We start from the raw sequence: 9,376 nt of genomic DNA, 5'->3' as shown, positions 1-9,376 counted from the left end.
AAGCCAAACATGCATGGTTTGATTCCTGAGCTCCCCCTAGGCTGTCAAAGAGTTCTGAGCCAGGCACCCAAACTCTAACTTCACCCTGCAGCTCGTGGTTCATCCATGATGGGTTGAATGCGTTTTTTATCACCTGAGAGAATCCTGCTTGTTGATCTAATCACTTGCAGGTTTGTTTGTTTTTTTTGCCCAGGATCTACAGTCATATCATTCATGACATTCTTTTGGTTTTGTGATCAGCAAGCCAAGTGAAAGGACCTTAGTGATTCAGAAGCCCCTTAAAACACTTTACCTTGAGAAACATCTGGACGTCCCTACTTTCACAATCAGGCACAGCCCTCTTCTCCAAACTTTCCATCCTGTTTCTCCTTCCCTGCGTCAGGACCAGCTTTTGGAAGTTTTTGCACCGCTGATGCCCGTAACCTTGTCAATGACGTCTCAGCAGGTTAAAAATACCTTAAGCATGAATAGTTGATCACAAGACAAGTAGCTGGAGAGACTCATTAGGATCAGTCTCACCGGCGCTCCTCTGCGGGGAAAAAAAAATTCTCTGCTCTGGGGTGTTGAAAAAGTTATAAGACCATCACTTCTGCGTCCGTCACGTAATCAGGTAGGATTGATGTCCCGCTCCTGCAGCAGACCGTCAGCTGTGTGGCTCATTCATGCGAAACCCGCTCTGGACGCACAATTAGATCACCTGTGTTGTGTGAAAGGGCACCACGCCTGACCGAGCCATCCCAGGTGCATTCACTCACGCGCACACCATAGCAGACGCAGCAACCATTAGTATGGAAAAACAAGAAGCCACTCCGTTCCACTGTCGCCACGGCAACATGGGATTGTCCTCGCTGGCAGAAGTGTAAGCAATCATGGAGGTTATGGATGGGGTTTCGTCCGGGCCAAATCCTATGCACGGCCTTTCATTTATTATTCAAATGAAAAGCATTTGTGTGTGCGTGTGTGTGTGTGTGTGCATGTGTGTGTGTGTGTGTGAGGTAAGTGTAACATCTTTTGCTCAACTTGACTGATGGGTTAGAATGAATGTGCCGTCCTGTAGATGCTACACAGTCAAGGCATGCTCAGGGGACAGGCCTCTATCGCTCAAAAATCAAAGGGAGCATCAATTCTTGCCTCCCTGCTGCCGCCCAGACCCGCAACCCAGCATGGAGTCCGACGCCCGGGTACCTGGATAATCAGTCCGCTCTACAGAGGGCAACTGGCGGAGCAGGGATCGGAGGATGGAGGTCAGAAAGAATATCCAGGCAAACTGTCCCAGGTGGCCTCTTGTTCCTGCCGATCGATGGCGGCAGGAGGAGGCAGGGAGAAGAACTTTGACGCATACAAAGGCAATCTTAGGTTGTTTTCACTACTAATAGCCCGAGGGACTCACTTTAGACTGACACTGTCGGACTCTGCTTTGGTTGGTACATTTGTTTTCGAAGCGGACTTCGTCAAATGGACCAAATCCGTTGCAACATTGGCTGGCCTGTAGCAGTGATGCATCCTCTGGGTTGATCTCCACCGATCAACAAACACCAACAATGAAGACAACGAGGAAGAGGACCATTCATCTATTGGAACAAGCAAGAGGTTATTTGAAGGGAATGCACTTTTCACCGGCACCATTAAAACCAACTGCGGTCATTCTCTGGCTTAGTGTCAATTGTTTACTTCCTGATTCCCACGACGCAATGCATTTTGCTCCTCTCCAAGAACCCGGCGCTTTTGCTTTCTGGTCGGTCCGATCGAAAGAAAAAACAAGACTCGTCTTTTCAAGCGAACCAGAGTTTGTATCTTTGATATGCACCTGTTGGTCTGTTGGGGTGCTCACACCGGTCCAAGCGGATCGACTGCTAGACTGCACCTGGGTTGACCAGCACTAGTGTGAATGCAAGCTCAATGTTTCTGCCAGAAAATATGTTTTTATGTTTCAATAGCAGCCTAGGTGGTCTTTGTCACGGCTGGACACGTCATCTCAGACAGATGCATTGCTTGAACTTTTCGATCTGAGTGTGTATGTGAGTGTGTGTGTGTGTGTGTATGAAAACTAGAGGAATTCAGTGCAGAAGCTCCAAGGTCCATGTTTGATTTTAGCCCCCGAGGCTGTGCTGCCTGTTGAGGTTTTTTTGTGCCCTACTAGAGGAATCCATGGGGTCGGGAGGCGAAGAGCCGGCCGATGATTCATTCTGAATGATGACAGCAGGTTCATGGTTTAATACACTCGAATTAACCGAGAACTAAAAAAAAAAATTCAAATGTCAACTATATCTCCTCCCACGTCTGAGCGGGGTTATAGTTGTAAAAAATGGAAGATGGTGCAGTCATAAAGGAAACGTTTTTTTTTTTTTTCCCGCACATCAAACCTGATGAAGAGGTTTCAGGGCAAACCTTCATCTCTCGTCTCTTTTGCTTTTATTGTGAAAGAAAACACTTCAGCATCACAACGAATACAACATTGGTTAACTTATTTATCATCTGCGCCATGCGTCCTGCTCACAGGGCCACATGAGGGGACGGAGTCTTTAGCGCTAGAGAGGAGGAGTCTAACCTGGACAGATCACCTGTCAATCACATACAGCATACACACATCACTCTCTGGCAATTTCAACTTCAACAAGACTGCTGGCTGTTTTAGGCACGAAGAATGACAACCTAGAGAGAATCCACGAAGCCTTTTTTCAGAGGGGAGAGGGTTCTTTTTTTTTGGTCATTTGTAAGCTGAACAGCTCTCAGAGGCAAACAGTACTCACACACATGCACACACTCATGCACACATATACAAATGCAATAGATTTTCCTTGTATCAGCCTACAGTGACCACACAATGGAGAAGAACCACGATGACAAAGGAAAAACAACTCCCAAACAGGGGGGGAAAAGAAGAATGGCAGAGTTGAGATAAAATAATATTCAGTAATGAAGATGAAGTGCTTTTTGAAGGACACACTACTGCATTCTGGTTCTGGTGTCGAGCAGAATTTCTTTGTACATGTTCTGACCTTGAGTGTAAACTAAGGTGTCTTCCCCGACCTTGTGCGCGGATTTGACGTACATATCGGGAAAAAGCAAGATGTTCTGGATAAATTGAAATAAACATGCGATGAACGAGCCATTTGATGAGCTTCGGTTCATTTCTCCCAAATTCTCTAATTTAAATTTAAATCCTGGTTCCTCTCACTTGAATAACTAGAAAAAGGGAATCTGGCGCCTGCTGTGATAGGCCCTTCCCACCCATCGCCGCAGCCTCGTACTCCTTTGTTTGAGGTTTAGCTGAAAGCGCGGCAGGTTAAACGATTAACCTCTAGGTCACCGTCGGATATTTGCAAACCCAAAAGAAATCCCATATTGACTTGTTTTGCTTGTTTTAGCAGGCTGCGCTGCGCTACGCCGGGCAACTTCTCGCCCATCAAAAAAACTAAGTGAAATCCTGGGTCTGGCGCTTGTAAATGTGACTAATGGCTTTCCGATGTCCCATTTATCTCCCCCCTCCCTTTGTCCTCCTTATCTTTCTTTACGTCTTTTTTTTCCCCTCCTCTCTTCCACCCTTCTTGTGGACAAACCGTTTATCAAATGCTATCTCCTCTGTGAAATTATTCGTCGCATGCGGCGTATGGGTCTCGACACTGGGGTCCGTTGAACTGGGGGGGGGGGGGGACTCCTCCCTGTTTCCTCATGTTTTCTTCACTTGGGGTTTTTGGGGATCAAATTTTCCCGTGACCCGAGTCAACTCCCATCCTCAGACACTGGAAAGCTTTTATTCTTTAATTACACTCTAAGTTAACTGACTTTAAATCACGCATGCGCGCACACATCTGCTGTGCTTCTGCATGCGTGTGTGTGTGTGTGTGTAAAAAGGGAAGCAGAGTGTGACGGATCGGTGAGAGGAGGCAGAAAGAATAAAAAGAACCCCCCCCATCCTCACGAGGCCAGTCAATGCATCAGAACCAGCAAAATGACCCATGGTCACCCTCCTCTTCCTCCTCCCATAATTGGGTTTGCAGGGGAAAATTTCTTGAGACCTATATTGCATTTGTTCAGTTGCCCCCACCGCCACCTCCGGTGCTGCCTTCCTGCAGCTCACCCCTGCAGCAGGCGGTCTATGGGGGCTCCGTGGGATGTAATAATTCCAGTTGTCACACACTAATGGTCACGGCTGCATAACTTCATCTCGGTACGGAGAATAATAGCGTTAATTCCGCGGCGAGGGGCGTTGTCGACTTATATATGAGGCCAATTTCTCAGCGTGCAAGTAGGAGGAGGCACAGAATGATTAAGAAAGTACCTAATGCCCCCATCGGTCATTTACATCCGGTTATTGCTTTTTATCCCCCCGGTGGATTTTGACACGGGGGGGTTGGTCGTCAATAGAATATATCGGGGCCTGGGGTCATTATCGGGGGGCTGGAATTTCACAAGGGGACATCATTTTTAATGTTTCTTTTTTTTTTTTTTTGCTTCATGCTGTTGATTTTAATAGCCTCGCCGCCTTCGGCTCGGTGGAGGGACCACCTCTTCTGGCCGCCATTTTGCCGACATCGGGCGCAAATAAAGATGTGTGGGGAAAAAACTGTCACTTTTATTTCATTTTCCCAAAGAACTGATTACAAGGAAAGGGTGTAAGGGACCGAAGACAACAATAATAAATGTGTTATAAACCTGTCATCAGAGAATTTTCCGAGGTCATTTATTCCTATAATCATATCTCAACTGTCTCAGACCTTCATTTTTTAAGCTATTTTCAATTTGCTCCGTTCAAGAGGCTCACTGGATTCCCCCTCATAAGTCCCACCCCTACGGACTTTTCCCACCCAATCGGTTCCCAACCTTCCCCCCCGACCCCCGGTGGATTCCTCCCCCCTGTCGCCCCTGTGTTTCGTGTACATTGTAATACATTGCGTATCTGTGAGGACGACAGTTGTGCCAGAGACCATTCACCAAGAGGTAATTGAGGGCTGCCGACAAACTCCACCATTTACAAATCTGAGGAAATGTTATTTGTATAAAACGTTGTCCTTGAAATCTGAAGCAGTTCCAAACAAGACACATTATTATACTTGGTTTTTTTTTTTTGCTCCACTGAAAAAATCCTGAATTCATTATAAAGACCTAATCCACTGACATGATTCAGCCCGAGGCCAGCGGTTCTTGCCTTATTAGCCCAGCCGCTGTTCGGGACCAGGTCGTGAGAGGGGACACAACTGGGTTAATAAAAAATATTCGTGATGTATGGCGACCATCTGCAAGGAGTTTAAAGACCCAGTCAAAGACTGTTCGGTAAATCTGCCTAAAAATTGAAGCTACCGCTCCCTCCGACTCTCCTGAATCCACTCTCCTCTGGCCTCCGGTGTTGTGACGTGCGGAGTGGATTCAGGATCACAAAGCCTGATGCTCGCTCGCCTTCCTCTCATGGTTGCTCGCCTTTTATTATGTAAAAGCTGTCCCCGAGCCGGCATGCATGCACAGCCCATTTAAAAAGGGCTGCGCAGCAATTGCTTTCAATCTCCATCACAACAGGTCTGTTTTAAAAGCGGCCAAACACAGCAGCTCTCCCTTCACAAAAGAAGAATGCACACTCTGTTTGAACATCTGCCTGTCTGTCAGCCTGCCAATTCATGTGTTAAAAGAACTAAGAAATGTTTTTTTGGGTGGGGGGGGTGGATTTTACACTGGGTGATTACCAACACAGTGGGAGCTCAAGCATGAGAACCGCAGGTAACCGCACGTTATGGTTTTTGGTGAAGCCCAACATGTATGAGTAGGATTCCAGTGCAGAGAGAGCGCACGGAGACATGGAGCCGCTTCTGATGATCATCTAGTGGCTGAAAGTGGTTTTCTGATGAAGGAAATATGAAAAATTATTATATATACGAGCAAGAAAGAAGGAGGGAAAGTGGCCGACTTTCTTGCCTTCAACTTTCTTGCCAATTTCCTGTTGGGATCCACGTCATCAGGAGGTTTCCGTCCTCCACAATGGCTCAGCCTCTTCCAATAATCGGCTTTGGTGCTGCTCCACCCCGTAATGTAGAACGGATGGTTCTGCTTTAGCAGCTTATTTTTTTTTTATAGCCGAATGCATTGAGATCTGCTTGAATAAATGATAACAATTTAGTTCGGTTTGATTTATTCTTTAAGGATCTCAAGGATGCTCTGCTCGGTTTGTGCTCTTTATCATGTTGGCTTTTTGAATGAATGAGCTGCCCCTCGGTTTTATAACAGTGTTTCGCGTCATTGCGCGTTTATGTTCAATTCAAAAGCGGAAAAATCATTAAGCTGCTACAAAGGCATCTGTGTTCGCTGTTTAACTGGCCAGCAATCTTAGCACGCTTACTATCAAACCAGTGGAAAAAAAAACTCCAAAGTGAACGCCTTGAATTTCCTGGCTACGTGGAGTATCTTTTGTAGAACCTCACGGAGAGGAGAATGCTACAGAGAAAATGATTCAGCACAGGTAAGCATCTGGGCAAATTAGCATCGGGATGTGGAGACGCTCCATTCTCACAGCAATCTGGCATGTAAATGAGAATCTGCTGATTGCTGAAGGCATTGGGGCTCGTATGACCGCGTGCTCGGGGCCATTAACTCACTTCCTGATTGTTATTTCTTGCCGTGGCCAGAGCGTCTGCAGTAAGCATCTCCAAGCAGGACATGCTGTTGGAGAAGGTGTCACGCAGCCCGGCACGCTTTCCTTATCTCCCATTGATGCAGCGTGACTTCGGGTCAAAAACATCTTGATAAACTAGATAGTCGTGACTAAGGAAGTGCACAGTGTCCTCATTCATCTTGGTCTTTCTCCACTCTGCATCTACACCCAAATTTCTCAGGACACATTGCAAGGTGAGGAGCGATGTCCTCTGTTCCAGCTGCAGCGCAATTTCCCTCTGAAAAATGTGCACTTTTTACTTTTTTCCCCTTTCCAGGTAGTTTTTGTCAGGTATTGTTATACAGAATAATACGGTACAAATCATTGATAGAAACTCAATTTTCAACCTTTGGTGCTCAAGGCCGTACCAATGTGCGGGTCTGCCAAAAAGTTACATGTCAGCGTTTTGTCCTTCCTTCGTGTCGGCACTTAAAGTGGAGTCGCTTTCAAAGAGAAGGTGCCGCGTTGATCGCACAAACGCCGGCGGGCGATTTAAAGGTAGTTCTTCTCGCCCACCGAAGTAGCACTGCATCCATAAATATTTCTCCACTGTTGCCTCCCTTGGAAATAAAATAATAAACAGCCAAGCAAACAAGTGTGTCCTCCATAATGAATCCTCAGCTTCCTGCCCGGTGGAGCCGCCAGCTCGATGGAAACTTACTATTGAGTCCTCACGTTGCATTTCATGTGTGATTAAAATAGCCAGTTCTCAACTAGGCTCTGCAGGTTTGACGCCTTGTTTATTACACAGAGAATACTCATTCGTGCAGATGCGGGTCTCCACCTGCTTTATTGCTTCCTTAATCTCCCCCAACAAAGCCACGGGAGCCCGAACTGTCGCAGAGCCTGAGCTCGTCTGCCGCAGGCGGGCTGAGTAGCATTGCCGGAAATGCAGTCTCCAACATGGATTTGGTTGCTGAGAGCGCTGCTACTGTGACTTCTAAACAGTTTGACGGCGGAGAGGCCATAAACACTGGCATGGTGGAGACACACTGTGGATGCATGCGCATCCAAAGAGGCATTGGCTAAGAACCCAGCCTGTAATTAATTTAAAGTTGTGGGGGGGGCGAGAAATAAGACACAATGACTATTTGACCACCCAGCAACACGTCCCAAATGGTAAACCGATCATAGGCATGTTTGGCTAATGATGGGGTGTGTTTAGGCGCTACCGTGGCGACTGCTCTGTTGAAACTCAACAGTTCAACACAAAAACATTTACGCAGCAGAGGTTTGTTCACCACGACACAGCATGAAGGTTACTGGTTCTATTCTGACTGGGTTTTCTATGTGTAGAGTCTCCAGGTTGTTCCTGGGTTCTCTCCAGACTCAGCAGGTTCAGCAAAGACACTGAATGGCCAAGTTCAGAGGTCGGGAACCCGCGACTCTTAGATCTCTCCAATACTGTTCACTGTGGCTTTTGAAAACTATTAACGAGTATTTAATTAAAATTTTTTGAGTCTGTTCATTTTTAAAATGTCATTTTAAATTTGAAGATAATGGCAGTCTTGTAACAACTTAATTTAGGTGTTACAAGATTGCCATAATTTTCAAATGCATGCACCAGTAAAAGGATGACGGCACACAGAGAGAGGACGGCATTTTTGGTTTGCTGCTGGGGGACAATTTAAGTTTGGCTTTTTTTTTTTTGTAATAAATAGGACTCAAGGAGACATTGAGTATTTTACCTTCAACCCAACGTTTTTTTTATTTAAGAATTCTATATGTTTTGTTACATGCAAAAATCTAATTTCAATTCCTCTGCAGTTGTTCATTTATTTAAAAAAATGCAACATATATTTCATTTATACATAGCATAAAGGCAAAAAAATAACATCATATGCCTTGTTAAGTCTTTTTAAATTTTAAAAGGGTTGCGTTGCTCCCGGTGTTTTCTTTACTGTGGGCTAATTGGTCAAAATAGCTCTTGGAATGGTAAAAGTTGCCGACCCCTGGCCTAGTTTATGGTTGGACGTCTATATGTAACTATGTGATTGACACATGACTAGTTCAAGTTAAACTCTGTCTCTCATCAGGTGGGAATGGCTTTTGCCCCCCATTGACCTTCTGTGCATCTTTAGTGTGTATTTCAAATTATCATATATTTTCTGAAACACTCCATGGAAAAAAACTAAAAAACAAGCCAAAATAAGTCTTTTAAACACAACCATACATAGGAATTGGTGTCCATAGACTTGGAAGGCAAAACAAATCTGGAACTTTCCCAATTAAATACCTCATCCCGCCCGCAGCACCCGCCAGGCTGGAGAGCTAGAAGTGTCACCCAGGGAGATGCATTCGCATTCCAACCATTTCGAAGCAGGAACAAGTATTTGACTTGTTACAGGGAAAGAGAAAACAATCCAGGCTGGCGACGGCGACTTGCCCTCGCTCAGATCCAGTGTTATTTTTGATTATTTTCTATTTTCGTACAGATTGGAAGACGGTCACGATCTGATCGACAAGCATGGCCTACGTGTCCCGCCGGGCTCTTCGGCCTCAGGTACGAAGACACACCCAAAAGCAATAACGACGGACATTTGACTTGTTTTCCTTTTTCCGCAACAATGCAGTCAATTACAGCGGCGAGCGGAAGCGGACCACCGAGCCGCCATCCTGTGACCAGAAAGCTGATTTACCGCCCCTCCCATTATTTTGTCAGCTCCATTAAAATGGTCTGTTCCCATCAAAAGTAAGTGGGGAAAAAATGATACGGTGTTCCCGATCGCTATATCT

Source organism: Fistularia commersonii, chromosome 28 (assembly GCF_037954325.1).
Source record: "Fistularia commersonii isolate RoL2024-O1a breed Wild chromosome 28, RoL_Fcom_v1.0, whole genome shotgun sequence".
NCBI lineage: Eukaryota > Metazoa > Chordata > Actinopteri > Syngnathiformes > Fistulariidae > Fistularia > Fistularia commersonii.
The sequence above is the reverse complement of the archived record's forward strand: the minus strand, read 5'-3'. Positions refer to the sequence as shown.